Source organism: Carcharhinus amblyrhynchos, unplaced genomic scaffold, assembly GCF_965287045.1.
Source record: "Carcharhinus amblyrhynchos unplaced genomic scaffold, sCarAmb.v2.hapA scaffold_39, whole genome shotgun sequence".
Classification (NCBI taxonomy): domain Eukaryota; kingdom Metazoa; phylum Chordata; class Chondrichthyes; order Carcharhiniformes; family Carcharhinidae; genus Carcharhinus; species Carcharhinus amblyrhynchos.
Window position 1 is genome coordinate 6,288,134 of NW_027649780.1, and position 15,526 is coordinate 6,303,659.

Genomic DNA, 15,526 nt, shown 5'->3' on the forward strand with positions numbered 1-15,526 from the left:
ATCAGCCTAGTGAACCTTGTCTGTACTCCCTCCAAGGCCAATCTATCCTTACGCAAATAAGGGGACCAAAACTGCACACAGTACTCCAGTTGCGGCCTCACCAGTACCCTGTACAGTTGCAGCAAGACCTCCCTGCTTTTATATTCTATCCCCCTCTCTATACAGGCCAACATTCCATTCGCCTTCTTGATCACCTGCTGCACCTGCAGACTGAGTTTTTACGATTCGTGCACAAGGACCCCCAGGTTCCTCTGCACAGTAGCATGCTTCCGCTTTTCACTTTATAAATAATATTCCTTCCTACTATTATTTCTACCAAAGTGGATAACCTCACATTTGCTAACATTATACTCCATCTGCAAGGTCCTCGCCCACTCACTCAGCCTACCCAGATCTCCCTGCAGACTTTCCGCGTCCTCCACGCAATTTGCTTTTCTACTCACCTTCGTGTCATCAGCAAATTTCGTTAGCTGACACTCAGCCTCCTCCTTCAGGTCGTCCATGTATATGGTAAACAGTTCAACCCCAGCACCGATCCCCGCAGTACTCCACTGGTCACCAACTGCCAACCAGAAAAAGCACCCATTGATTCCAACGCTCTGCTTCCTGTTAGATAAGCAATCCTCAATCCACGCTAACACTTTACCCCCAACTCTGTGCATCTTAACCTTCTGCAGCAACCTTTTATGAGGCACCTTATCGAACGCCTTCTGGAAATCTAAAAACTGAATCTTGGCCACTGGTTCCTGCAACAACATATAGAATGTGTGAGAAATCTGAATAAAAATAATCCATGAAATATTTACTGAGGATTTGAGCTCAGACCCACCGGGCAACATGACCATTATTATCAGTAAAGCACACAGGGAACACATGGATCCTGACTGGAAGAAAAAGGCGACACTGTTTGAAATGTGTTGTTGTTTCTAGTCTTGTATCACAGAGTAAACTCAGGTCAGGGGCAGCTTCAATCATTGGGAAACTGGGGGCCGTTTATCAGTGCTGCCATTGGCTGGTGTCTCAGCTCTGATGTCAGCAGCGGACCAATCGCTGTTAGTGAAAGGTTTAATAGGGCTGACACTCACCAGTCACATTCCGTCCCTGGCTGTGGGTGTCTACACTTCCTCCCTCTTTCTCCCTCTCACATTTTCCCTCATTCTGTATGTTTTGGTTTAACTCGTTTTCCTCCGAACTCAATGTGAAAATCTTTCTTTGGGTAGATTTTTCTTTCCAATTAATGCAGAAAGTTAAATAATCTATCATCGATCTGATGAACATATATTAATGAGTGCATCTAGTGCATGACAATAAATAATAATGAGGCATTTTATGAATATGGGATAAGTAGTCACGGAACTCCACATCAAGATACGGTTTCATCGGGGTTACCCTTGTCGCTGGAAAGGGCAGATTTCAATCAGTCATTATTTCTACTCAAGGGACTTTAGAATGGGACAACACTGAGGCTGAATTTCACAACAGATCACTTTGGAAATGTATCGCCTTACAGCTAGGTACCTGATCCAGAACGATGATGAGTACAGACTGATAAGTTATTCACCCCGGAGACTGTGTATTTGTGTGTATTGGATCAGGAAGTAATTGAGTTTGATCCGGGAGTAATCTGAGCGCCAAATGTCACATTTCTCAACAGTGATGATCGTTAACCTCAGCGAGGGAATACAATTCAGACCGGGCTGTGTTGTGGTCTTAATTCTCTGTATATGTCGATAAGATGCAACACTTTTTTATACAGAACCATTGATGATGAACTTACACCGGTTTTTGTATGAGGTCCGTGGGAGCCTTATTCACTGTGGGTTTCAGAGCACAGTAATACACGGCGCTGTCTGTCATCTTCAAACCTTTCATGGACAAGTGAAAAGTGTTTTGTTTCAGGTTGAGATTCCCGCTGAAATGCTCAAAGCCGGGAGCCGTCTCGTTAAACCCATAATTAGTGGCTCTGAACAGGTACTGAGGAACCTGGGGGGCGGGGTTCACAATCGATTACCTCAAATATCCAACTCCTCTTTTACAGAACGAACAGAGAGGATACGGCTCAATACCTGGGTCGTGTGGGGAACATATCAGTTTAACCCTGAATAGTACTTGACATTGAAGTTAATTCACTATCCAGCTCTGAATGGAATGAATATCCGGCGGAAAGTGACCAACTCGGCCCCAGGAAATGATGCTCAGAGCTCAGTGAAGCTGCAGTTCAGGATGCTCTCTCTACAATACTCGCTGAGTGACTGATTCCACCAGTGCATAATTAATACTGTCGGTGAAAGAAATCCAGCTGTCCACGGCCCACATTTTAATCTGATTTATGTATCTGGCGGGTATATTAACGATTGCGTCATTGCCGGAAAACAATAGAGGAGGAAGTGATTTTAACCAATTGAATCCTATGTGGGTGTTTGTCTTGGTTCGGGTTTGAAATTATAAAGGGAGAGAGATTCGAACTTCGCAGCAGCCATGAAAATATTCAGAGTCTGGATTGTGTTGGGAATACTCATTACCGGTAAGGATGATTCCAATCGTGTTGCATTCAAACTGAAGTGTTAATGTTATGTTAACCGATGGTCTTGTTTTCTTCCTGAACACATTACAGGTCAGTGTGATGGAGATTCAATTACTCAGTCTCTGGCCTCAGTGAGTGTGAGAGAAGGTGAAGCCGTGACTATACGATGCACGTATAGCACTACAGAAGACAGGTATTACCTATATTGGTACATGCAACAACCAGGGAAGGAGCCCCAATTTGTTGTATGGAAAAGGTCGAGGGATACTGTGGAATGGAAAGGCACAGCGTTACGAAACCGTTTTTCTTCAGATCTCCAGCTGTCAGACTCCACCGCAAAATTAACCATCATGGACTTGCAGCCGATTAACGCTGCCGTGTATTACTGCGCCCTTAGACTCACAGTAATTGAAAACAGTTCCAACCCTGTACAAAAACTGTCTTCCGACTGAAACTTCATTCTGCCTGTTGAGATTGTCTAGAATCACGGGAAGGTGCAATCACAACCAGGATGTCAGCCACTCAAACACATCTAATTAACTAGAGCAACTAGGGATGGACAAACAATGCTGACCAGCCAGCGACACCCATGCCCCCAAAATGCAGAAAGCAAATTGGGCCCAATCTACTCAACCTCTCAGGCTCCACAGCCCTGCATAGTTTCCTCTTCCTATTTTCCTGGCTCCCCCTCGGCCCGAGTGCCGTTCTCACCTGGGGTGGCTGGACGAATGCCAACGAGTCGGAGGCATGTGTGGGCAGCAGCGCCAACGCCTGGCACTTGTAGTCGGCCAGGGCCAACTCCAACAGTAGCCGAGACACTGCAGCCACTGTTGATTCGAATTTCCCAAGACCCTAAAGACTGAGAGTGAGAATGGAAAAGCAGGAAGTACAGAAATAGGTCAGAGAGAATCAGGGAATCCTTGTCCTCAAATCACAAAGAACCAACATATTGATACAGCAGGAAATTAGATGCAGATGGTCTGTTAGCCTTTATTCCCCGGGGATGCAGTTTCAGAGTGAGGAAATCTTTCTCCAATTTTGTCGGGCTTTGGTATAACCGCTCCTGGAATATTATGTAGAGTTTGGGTCTCTTATCCAGAGAATTGCCACAGAGGAAGAGGAACAAACGTTCACCAGACTGTTTCCTGGGATGACAGGACTGCCAAAGAGGAGAGATTGAGCAGAATGGACCTTTACTCTCTAATGTGTCAGTCACCTTAGATCTCCATCCTGCTGACTCCCAATAACCTTTCACACCCTTGCTTACCAAGAATCTATCCACCTCTGCCTTAAAATATTCAAAGAAACTGCTTCCACCACCTTTTCAGGAAGAGAGTTCCAAAGACTCACGACAGTTAGAGAAAAAAGAATCTCCTCATTCCTACTTTAAATGGGTGACGCTTTATTTTTAAACTGTGACCCCTAGTTCTAGATTATCCTATAAGAGGAAACATGTTCTCTACCTCCTTCCTGTCAAGGCTGTGCAGGAACAAGTCACCACTTATTCTTTCAAACTCTAACGGAAACACTCCAGCCAGTCTAACCATTTCTCATAACGCAGCCCATCAATTACAGGCAATAGAAGAAGTCTCACAACACCAGGTTAAAGACCAACAGGTTTATTTGGAATCACGAGCTTATGGACCGCCGTTCCTTCCTCACCTGAGAAGGAGTAGCATTCCGAAAGCTCGTGGTTCCAAATAAACCTGTTGGACTTTAATCTGATGTTGTGAGACTTCTCACTGTGCCCACCCCACTCAACGCCAGTATCTCCACACCATTTCAAATATTGGCCTGATAAACCTTCTCCAAACTGTCTCCATTATACTTATATCCTTCCTTAAACAAGGTGACCAATACTGTCCATAGTACTCCAGATGCCGTCTCACCAGTGACTTGTACAATTGAAGCATAACCTCCCTAGTTCTGTATTTCTTTCCCTTCACAATAAATGATAACATTAGTTTTCCTAATTACTTGCTGTACCTACATTAACCCTTTGTGATTTATGCACCAGTACACTGAAAGTCCTTCTGAATCTCAGAGCTCAGCAATCTCTCACCATTTAGACAAAATGCTTCTTTTTCATTCTTCCTGCCAAAATGGACAACTTCATATTTTCCCACATTCTACTCCATTTGCCATATATTTGCCCATTCACTTAACCTTTCTCTCTTTCTGTACCTTCCAAATGTCCTCTTCACAACTTACTTTCCCATCTATCTTGTGTCATCAGCAAAACTGGCAACCATTCCTTCATCCAGCCATATATATAAATTTAATTCCTTGACCCAAATTTGATTCCCTGTCCAGTATTTAGTTTGAAACCCTCTCTATCTTCCTAGTTACGTGGTTCGCAAGAACACTGGCCCCAACATGGTGTACCATGGTGTAGACCGCTCCAATGGTACAGATCCTAATTTCCCCAGTACTGGTGTCATTGCCCATTAACCAGAACGCACCTCCCACACCAGTCTTTGAATCAAGCATTCATCTCTCTGATCTGATTTGTCCTAAACCAATTAGCAAGTGGTTCAGCTAATAGAACATAGAACATTACAGCGCAGAACAGGCCCTTCGGCCCAAGATGTTGTGCCGACCAGTTAAAAAGCAGTTAAAATGACCCTCTAATCTAAACCAAACCCTTTCCATCCATAAACCTATCCACGGGTCTCTTAAACGCCCCCAAACTAGGCGCATTTACAACTGCAGCAGGCAGTGCATTCCAATCCCTCACCACCCTCTGGGTAAAGAACCTACCCCTGACATCCGTCCTATAACTACCACCCCTTAATTTAAAGCTATGCTCCCTCGTTCTAGCTTTCTCCATCCGAGGAAAAAGGCTATCACTGTCCACCCTATCTAAACCTCTAATCATCTCATATGTTTCAATAAGGTCCCCTCTTAGCCGCCTTCTTTCTAACGAAAACAACCTCAAATCCCTCAGTCTCTCCTCATAGGACCTCCCCTCCATACCAGGCAACATCCTGGTAAACCTCCTCTGCACCCTCTCCAAAGCCTCCACATCCTTCCTATAATGTGGGGACCAGAACTGCACACAATACTCCAAGTGCGGCCGCACCAGAGTTTTGTACAGTTGCAACATGACGCTGCGGCTCCTAAATTCAATCCCCCTACCAATAAACGCCAAGACACCGTATGCCTTCCTAACAACCTTATCTACTTGATTCCCAACTTTCAGGGATCTATGTACACATACTCCTAGATCCCTCTGTTCATCCACACTATTCAGAGTCCTACCGTTAGCCCTATACTCTACACATCGTTTATTCCTGCCAAAGTGAATTACCTCACACTTTTCCACATTAAACTCCATCCACCACCTCTCGGCCCAGCTCTGCAACTTGTCCAAGTCCCCTGTAAACTAAGACACCCTTCCTCACTATCTACCACACTTCCGACTTTGGTGTCATCAGCAAATTTACTAATCCACCCAACTATACCCTCATCCAGATCATTTATAAAAATTACAAACAGCAGTGGCCCCAAAACAGATCCCTGAGGCACACCACTCGTAACTGAACTCCATGACGAATACTTACCATCAACCACCACCCTCTGTCTCCTATCTGCCAGCCAATTCCTGATCCAATTACCTAAATCACCCTCAATCCCATACATCTGCATTTTCTGCAGAAGCAGAAATCCAGATAATGGGCTTTGAGATCCTGCTTCTTAACTTGGTACCTACATCCTCATGCTAACCATGCAAAACCCCCTTCTTTGGCTTGCCTGAGTCATTGCTACCTACATGGACCACAATGACTGGGTCACCCCCCTGTGCAGCTGCTTTTGAGCTGCAGATTCGATACAATACTGAAAGTTCCTCTTCAGCCCTGAGCAGATGACCTGAACCTTGGCGTAAGGTAGAAAACACAGCCATCTGGACTCATGCTCTTTGCTGCAAAGAACAGTGTTATTCCCTCTGACTATACCATCCCATAATACCCCTACATTTTTTCACCTCCAGCTTGAATGGCTTCCTGTACAATGGTGTCAAGGCCAGTTTGCTCATCCACCTCTTTCTGTTAAGACTCTGTCCTAAGAGGTGTGATTGCCTCCTGGAAAAAAAGATCCAGGTAATTTTCCCCCTCCCTGATGCATTGTAGTGTCTGTAGTTCAGCCTCCAGCTCATAAATTGAGTCGAAGCTGCTCGAACTTCAAGCAGTCACTGCAGACGTGTTTGTCCTGGATCAAACTGATACCCAGGAGCTCCCAAAAGCTGAAGTGGTGACACATCACCTGCCCTCCCATCTTTAATGGGTAAGAATAAACTTTTATTTTATCGAATTTATTTTTGATCTTAATTATTGTATTGACCTCAACACCAGTTGCTATACTATGCTGACTCTTAGGAACAGAATAAACCTTAGTCACTTTGCAGATGCTCACCAAAAATCAAGCGTCTTTTCCCTAAAGGCTGAGAAAGTTAGAAAGCAAAACAGAACCTCTTTCCCTTCCTTCCCTAACTCCCTTAATTACACAACTCCCAGCACTCTATTCTAAGCTGCTCAACTGATGCCAGTTCAGGGCTGTTTCTGAGCTGCAGATTCAATACAGTACTCGCTTGCTGACATGGGCATCAAGGCCTGTATCCGTCTCCAGGCCATCATGCACATCATCATGATAGGAAGGATGAGATGGTGTTGCCAGCCATGTACATGATAGACAGATGCATGGGCAGCTGTTACAGTGGGCCCAAGGCAATGCCACAGCAGGGCTGAAAACAGTGCTGAAAACAGAAAGGTATCAGAAAAAGGAGCCGGTTTGGGGAGGCCATACACTGATCTTATACCCAGGCCTGGATAACACAATAAGCCCTTGATCAAACAGGTTGCTGTGTTTCACCAAGGCACTTCACTACCATAGACAAACTAGGCGTTGTCAGCCACACACCAAGGACACATTCAAATCCAATTATTTTCTGGACTATGCTCCGGTCTGTTTCTTGGACACAGATGTCCAGTAACTATTTGTCTCAATGTGCGGCTGGGCATGTGGAGTCTCTCTGGCCGCACTGTTGATCACGGATCCGATGAAAAACTGAAAATACAAATTGGTCACCATTCCAAGACCTTTAAAGAGGGAGGCTCTCTGTTGAAGACCCCAACGTGGTGGCAATACTGCCAGCACGAACTACAGTCACCAGGACGTTTCTCTTCGATGACGCCTTGTGTTTCTGCTACAGAGATAGAGCGGATCCCGGACAAAAGCACCGCACTGATAGTTCCGGTTAGTGATCAGCAGAGGGCGCGCTCACACTGAAAAGCAGGAATAATAAGTGAGAGCGACAGAAATGTATTATAATTCCGAGCCAAGACACTCACCAAAGTGGTGCGTCAACTGAAATTTTGTCTTTGGTGTTATTTCCTCGTCTGTATCAATTATTGACCAGCCCTTTCCCATCTCCCCTTTCCACTTCTCGGTCCATTTGATCACAGTCGGTACACAGCGTGTGTGATCAGAATGCTTTTTTGCTAATATTACTGAATTTCCCCACAATACCACTGTCACTTCGAGCCTAATTTTAGAGCTTTGTTGTTTCCTGACACCTTTAACGGCCCAGAGTCGCTGCCTTATCATGACTAGATAAGGACTTTCTTCTGATGTGTGATCAACACCAAAGGATCCCTTGCCCTAGAAGAACATTAATTCTAGCCCAGTTCTATCCCAGTAAATGAGTTCCTTAAAGCAGGGCGGCACGGTGGCAGAGTGGTTAGCGCTGCTGCCTCAGTGACCCGGGTACAATTCCGACCTCGGATCACTGTCTGTGTGGAGTTAGCACATTCCCCCAGTGTCTTCGTGGGTTTTCTCCGGGTGCCGCAGTTTCCCCCCACAGTCCAAAGATATATGGATTAGCTTGATTGATCATGCGAAATTAACCCTCGTGTCAGGAGGTTGGCATCATAAATAATTGGGGTTACGGAAATAGGGCCTGGGTGGGATTGCGGTCGGTGCAGGCTCAATAATCCGAATGGCCTCCTTCTGCACTGTAAGGATTCTATGTGATATTGAAGAAATGTATTAGCGCAGAGGATGTGGAAGGCTGGTAAGGGAACTGTGGCCAAGCCATCGCTTACAAGGGAAGAAAAAACATGCAAATTGGCAAATTAATGCATAGACCTGAGAATTTGGAGCAATTTAAAATTCAACAAAAAAAAGACTCAGGAATTGATTAGGAAGGGGAAAGAATACAGTCTGAAAGTAAGAAGGCGGGAAACATGGCAAATAGTTGATCCATTTTTGGGCACTTTCGAAAAAAAATTCGACTCTGAACGGCTCTCTACAGATTGGAGGGTAACTAATATACGCCCGCCATTCAAAGAGGGAGGTAGAGAGAAAAAGGGTCAGCCATAAGCCAATGAGCCGAACATCGGAACTTGGAATCTGCTCAAATCAATTATCAAGGATTTCATAACTCAGCATCTGGAAGGCAGTGGTAAAAATCAGACGAAATCAACATGGATTTGCAAAGGTTAGCAAATCTATTGGAATTGTGTACGAATGCAACTAGTAGAGGTGACCAAGGAAAACCGATAGGTATGGTTTATTTCGACTTTAAAAGGCTTTCGATAAGTTCTCATATAGCATATGACCATAAAAAGTTAAAGTGCATGGATAGCGTCTTGAGATGGGTAGAAAGCTGGTTAGCAGATAGGAAGCAAAGAGTTGGCAGAAATGCGTCTTTTTTCCAATTGGTTAGCAGTGACCAGTGGGGTACAGCAATATATCATAAATGTAATTGATTTGGAAGAGGGAACTAAATGTATTATCTCCAAGTTGCAGATGACGCAAAGTTAGGTGAGAGGGCGAGTTCTGAGGAGGATGCAGCGATGCTTCAGCGTGATTTAAACAGGCAAAGCGAATGGGCATATGCATGGCAATGCAGTATGATGTGGGTAAATGTGAGATTATCCACTTCGGTAGCAACAATAGGACGGCAGATCATTATTTGAACGGGTTTAAATTGAGAGGTGAATACTCAGCGAGAGCTTGGTATCCACGTGTATTGGCGCTGAAAGAAAGCACGTAGGTACAGCAGGCAGTAAAACAGGCAAAGGGTGTGCTGGCCTTCATAACGACAGGATTTGATTATAGAGATAGGGATATTTTACTACAATTGTATAGGGCGTTGATGAGGCCACACCTGGAGTATTGTGTGCAGTGTTGGTGTCCTTGTCTGAGGAAGGGTGTCCTTGCTGCAGAGCGAGGGCAGCGAAGATTTACCAGTCTGATTCCTGATCTGTCGTGTGAGGAGCGACGAAGTCAGTTAGGATTATATTATTTGGCGTTTAGAAGAGTGAGAGGGGATCACGAAGAATCTGATAAGATTCCAGAAGTATGAGGCAGGGTAAATTCAGAAACAATATTCCAGACGGTTGGGGAGTCCAGAACTAGGGGCAATAGTTTGAGGATAAAGGGAAAAACCTTTAGGACTGAGGTGAAGAGAAACTTCATTCCACAGACAGTGATGAATCTGTGGAATTCACTACCACAGGAAGTGAATGTGGCCAAAACGTTGCCGGATTTCAAGAATAAACTAGATATAGTTCCTGGGGCTGAAGGGATCAAGGGATTTGGACGGAAGGCACAATCAGGATATTGAATTTGATGATCACCATTATCATAATGAGCGGCGGAGAAGTTTCGGAAGACCCAATGGGACCATTCTGTTTCTATTTTCTCTGTATCTCTGTGTGTGGGTCTGTGTCTGTCTAAGTTTTTGTTTTCACTGAGCAACTGTGTGCCTTTCTCTGCATGTTCTTTTGATACTGCATGCGTGTGATTGTCTGGGGTTCTGTGTGGGTGCATTCGTGCGTATGATTTGTGAAACTCTGTGTGTGTGTGTAGGTGCCTGTGTGTTTGTCTGAGTCTGTTTATTCAGCTGAGAGGCAGTGTTTGTGTGTATGTGTGTCTGAGTTTGTCTGAGCATTTGTGTCTTCTCTATCAGAGTGTGTGTGTTTGGACATGCCGGTTTGTGTGTGTGTATATTTGTGTTATCTGAGAATATGTGCGTTTGTGTTTACTTGTTAGTGTGTGTGTGCGTGCCTGTGTATGTGTTTATCTGACAGTGTGTATCGATGTCTGTGCCTGTGTGCATGTACGTATCTGTCTGTGTGCGTGTGTTTGTGTGTGTGTGTGTGTGTCATTTTGCCTGGAATAATCTGTGTGTCTTTGTCTACGCCTGTGTTTGTGTATGTATCAGTCTTTGTCTAAGTGTGCGTGTATGCCTATGGGTGTGTGTTTATGTGCTTGTATTTGTCTGGGCGTTTGTGTGCGTGTTTGTATGTTGATTGTGCCTGATTGTCTGAGTTTGCGTGCGTGTTTGCCTGAGTGTGCGTGCATGCCTGAGTGCGCGTTTTTCTGTGTGCGTGTTTGTTTAACTGTGTGTATCTGCGTGTGTGAGATTATGTGTGCATGAGAAGGAGTGAGAGAGAGAGAAAGAGAGAGAGAGAGAGAAATTGCTCACTCTACTCCATGACTGCAAGAATCTGGTCTTACTGTTGGGGTTTCCTTGCACTTGCAATAATTGCTACTCATCGCATGCTCACTTTTCCATTAACTCTTTCAGCGCTGAGCCGTGAGGTTCAAATCTACAGCACACATAAGAACAGGTTACCTTCCATGTCCTGAAACCGTCGAAACAGCCCAGAAAGTGTCCTTCCCTTTGCTTTTGGATTCTGTAGTTGTATTTTTGGTTCTTGCTGTTTGCAGCCTAATGTTTGAGTTGTATTATTCGCTGCACCTGTGGTCATCCAGAGGAAAGACAGAGAGAATCGTGGCATCCGCCTGTTCCCTCTGTGCAATGGGCAGTCAGAAATCCCACGACACAAGCTTAAAGTCCAAACAAGTTTATTTGTAGCAAAAGCCGCAAGCTTTCGGGACAGCCTGTCCCTTCGTCAGGTGGCTGGGAGTTCTGATCGTAAAAATGACACAAAGACACAAACTCAATTTACATGCAGAATAATTTGAATGTGAGTCTTTACAGCTAATCAATTCTTAAAGGTACAGACAATGTGAGCGGAGAGAGCTTTAAGCACAGGTTGAAGAGATGTGTATTGTTTCCAGACAGGAAAGTTAGTGAGATTTTGCAAGTCCAGGCAAGTTGTGGGGGTTACAGATAGTGCGACATGAACCCAAGATCCCGGTTGAGGCCGTTCTCATGTGTGCGGAACTTGGCTATCAGTCTCTGCTCAGCGACTCTGCAATGGGCAGTCAGCAGGGGGCGGATGTAGGACGCATCTGGACACTACACAGACATGTTCATGCATTCATATAGGTTACTCAATAATTAATACAAAACTGAATAACATGTTTGGAAGGTACAGATCATAGGACAGTGACCATGTCACTGAGGTGTCCCAGATTACTATTATGGACATACAGGTTCAATTCATTTCCCCACCCAGCACACGCAGTGCACCAGATGCAATTTGTTGGATTTTTGAATTCAACAATAACTTTTAAGTTTATTTATTTGTGTTACAGGTAGACTTACAATAATACTGCAATAATTCTCTAGTCGTCACACTCTGGCGCCTGATCCAGTACATTGATGTAGAATTTAGCATGGTCAATGCACCTAACCAGCACATCTTTCAGACTGTGGGAGGAAACCGGAGCACCCGGAGAAAACCTAAACAAAGACGGGGACAACATGCAGACTCAGCACGGACAATGACCCAAGCCAGGAATGGAACCCTGGTCCCTGGTGCTATGATGCAGCAGCGCTAACCACTATGTCAGTGCACCGTCAATCTGGGCATAGGTAGGAAGGCGAGAAAGAACATACTTGTTATAGATGGGGTGTACCAAAACTTCACCAGACTGATACATGGGATGTAAACAGCATTCGCTGCCCCTGCTCTCCCTTTAGCTAAGCCTCTGGATTTAAACATTGTCCTTTGAGGAGAGATTGAGGCGTGCATTCAGTTAAATTCGGAAGAATGGGAGATCTCATTGAAAGTTATAAAATTCTGACAATTCCTGGATTATGATCCAGCAATACTGAAGGAACGGCTGATATATTTCCAAGTCCGGATGGTGAGTGACTTGGAGGGTGAATCTCCTTTTGATGGTGTTCCCAGGTATCTATTGCCCTTGTGATTTTATCGTGGTAATGGCTGTGGTTTGGGAAAGTATTATCTGGTGCTCTGGACCCACGAGTTCAAATCCCACCAACGGTGACAGGTGGAATTTAAAATTAATTAATAAAAACGTAAAATTGAAAATTCGGGCTGAATAACAGAGACCTTAAGAAAACTGTCACCCGTTGTTGCAAAAGCACCTTCTGTGCACCAATGCTGTACCAATGCTCATTGGAGTTTGGAAGAAAATGGGGGGTCTTATAGAAACGCACACAATTATGAAGTGAATGGATAGGATAGAAGCAAGGAGGCTGTTTCCACTGGTAGATGAAAATAGAACCAAAGGGACACGACTTCAAAATAAAGACGGAGATTTTGGACTGTGTTGAGGAGGAACCTTTTCACCTAAATGGTTGTGAATCTGTATAAATCCCTGCCCAGTGAAGCAGTTGAGGCTGCGTCGTTAAATGTTTTAAAGGCAAAGATAGATTTTTGAGCAGTAAATGAATTCAGGGTTATGGTGAGCGGGTAAGTAAGGGGAGCTGAGTCCACGAAAAAGATCAGCTATGTTTTTATTGAAAGGTGGATCAGGCTCGGAGGGCCAGGTGGCCTATTCCTGCTTCTAGTTTTTATGTTCTTTCAGAAAGGAAATCTGCCTATAACCTGGACTGTGTGTGAGACAAGACTTAGAGAAATGTGGCCGACATTTACCTATCTTATGAAACATGCAGTTAGACAAGAGGCGAGAGGCTGTAGCAACCACATGGGGCGGAAGAATAAAAATAACTCTTCATCTCTTAAATCTTCCAGTCCTCATGCAAAGACATCAGTCTGAAACCTTAACTCGGTTTCTCAGTTGCACAGTTACTGGCTGGCTTAATGCAAGCAGCGTTTCCTGTTTTTGTCTGAAATGCTGCACTTTGGCCGACGCTGGTTTCTTCCCTGAAAAGAAATGTGTGGCTCATTTCTACAATTCCAGCTCACAGCCTGTTTTCATCCTCGCTCTCCTTGCCTAAGAGCCCCTCCTTAGCCTGCTGCAACGCTCCAGTGAAGCCCCAAGGGCACTCTTTAAAAAAAGGGATTTCACATTTAGGAGAGAGAAGAGTGGGAAGGTTTCCTTCTCAGAGGGTCATGTGTCCCTGGAAGTCCCTTCCTCAGAAGGCAGTGGAAGCAGTCTTTCAATATTTTTAAAGACAGAAGGAGCTAGGTTCTTTGTGAACCAGAAGGGTGAAGTGTTATCAGGGTTGGCAGAAGCTTATAATAAGATCAGCCATGATCTTATTTACTGGCAGAACAGGCCGCGTGAGGCCATGTGACCAACAGCTACTTCTCAGTAGCTTGTATGTTACTGTATACATATTAAAATTTCATGGTGGCTTAGTAAGGCGCACGTGTAAAAGACGTAGCAAGAACTGTTCCTGGAATCGAAGATGAGCAAGTCGGGTTTAGAATAATAGAATCACAGAAAAACTACAGCACAAACAGGCCCTTCAGCCCACAAGTTGCGCCAATCTTTTCTCTACCTATTAGGCTTACCTATAAACCTCAATCCTATTAAGTCCCATGTACTCATCCAGAAGTCTCCTAAAAGACCCGAACGATTTTGCCTCCACCACCACCGATGGCAGCCGATTCCACTCACCCAGCACCCTCTGAGTGAAAAACTTACCCCTGACACCTCCTCTGTACCTACTCCCCAGCACCTTAAACCTGCGTCCTCTTGTGGCAGCCATTTCAGCCCTGGGGAAAAGCCTCTGAGAGTCCACCTGATCAACACCTCTCAACATCTTAGACACCTCTATCAGGTCCTCTCTCATCCTTCGTCTCTCTCAGGAGAAAAGATCGAGCTCTCGCAACCAATCCTCATAAGGCATGCCACCCAATCTAAGTAACGTCCTTGTAAATCTCCTCTACACCCTTTCAATGGCTTCCATATCCTTCCTCCAATGAGGCGGCCAGAACTGAGCACAGTACTCCAAGTGGGGTCTGACCAGGGTCTTATAAAGCTGCAGCATTATCTCCCGACTCCTAAACCCAATTCCTCGATTGATGAAGGCCAGTACACTATACGTCTCCTTAAACCACATCCTCTACCTGCGAAGCCGATTTGAGAGTCCTATGAAGCCGGACCCCAAGATCCTTCTTATCTTCTAAACTGCTAAGAGTCTTCCCTTAATATTATTTTCCTTCATTCCATTCGACCTGCCAAAATGTACCACTACACATTTATCCGGGTTGAAGTCCATCTGTCACTTCTCCACCCAGTCTTGCATCCTATTTATGTCACGCTGCAACTTCTGACATCCCTCCAGAATATCCACAACACGTCAGACCTTCGTGTCACCGGTGAACTTTCCAACCTATCCCCCCACTTCCTCATCCAGGTCATTTATAAAAATTACAAGCTGCAAGGGACCCAGAACAGATCCTTGGCGCACTCCACTGGTGACAGACATCCATTCAGAAAAAGACCCATCTACAACCACTCTCTGCCTTCTGTGGGCAAGCCAGTTTTGGATCCACAAAGCAATGTCCCCTTAGATCCCATGCCCCCTCATTTTCTCTATAAGTCTTGCGTGGGGGACCTTATCGAACGCCTTGCTGAAGTCCATATAAACCACATTCACTGCTCTTCCTTCGTCAATGTGTTCAGTCACATTTTCAAAAAACCCAACCAGGCTCGTAAGGCACGATCTGCCTTTAACAAAGCCGTGCTGACTGCTTTTGATCATACTGTACTTCTCTAAATGTTCATAAATGCTGTCTCTCAGGGTCTTTTCCATCAACTTACCAACCACTGAGGTCAGACTCACCGGTCAATAATTTCCTGGGCTACCTCTATTCCTTTTCTTGAAAATGGAAACCACAACCGCAATCCTCCAATTCTCCAGAA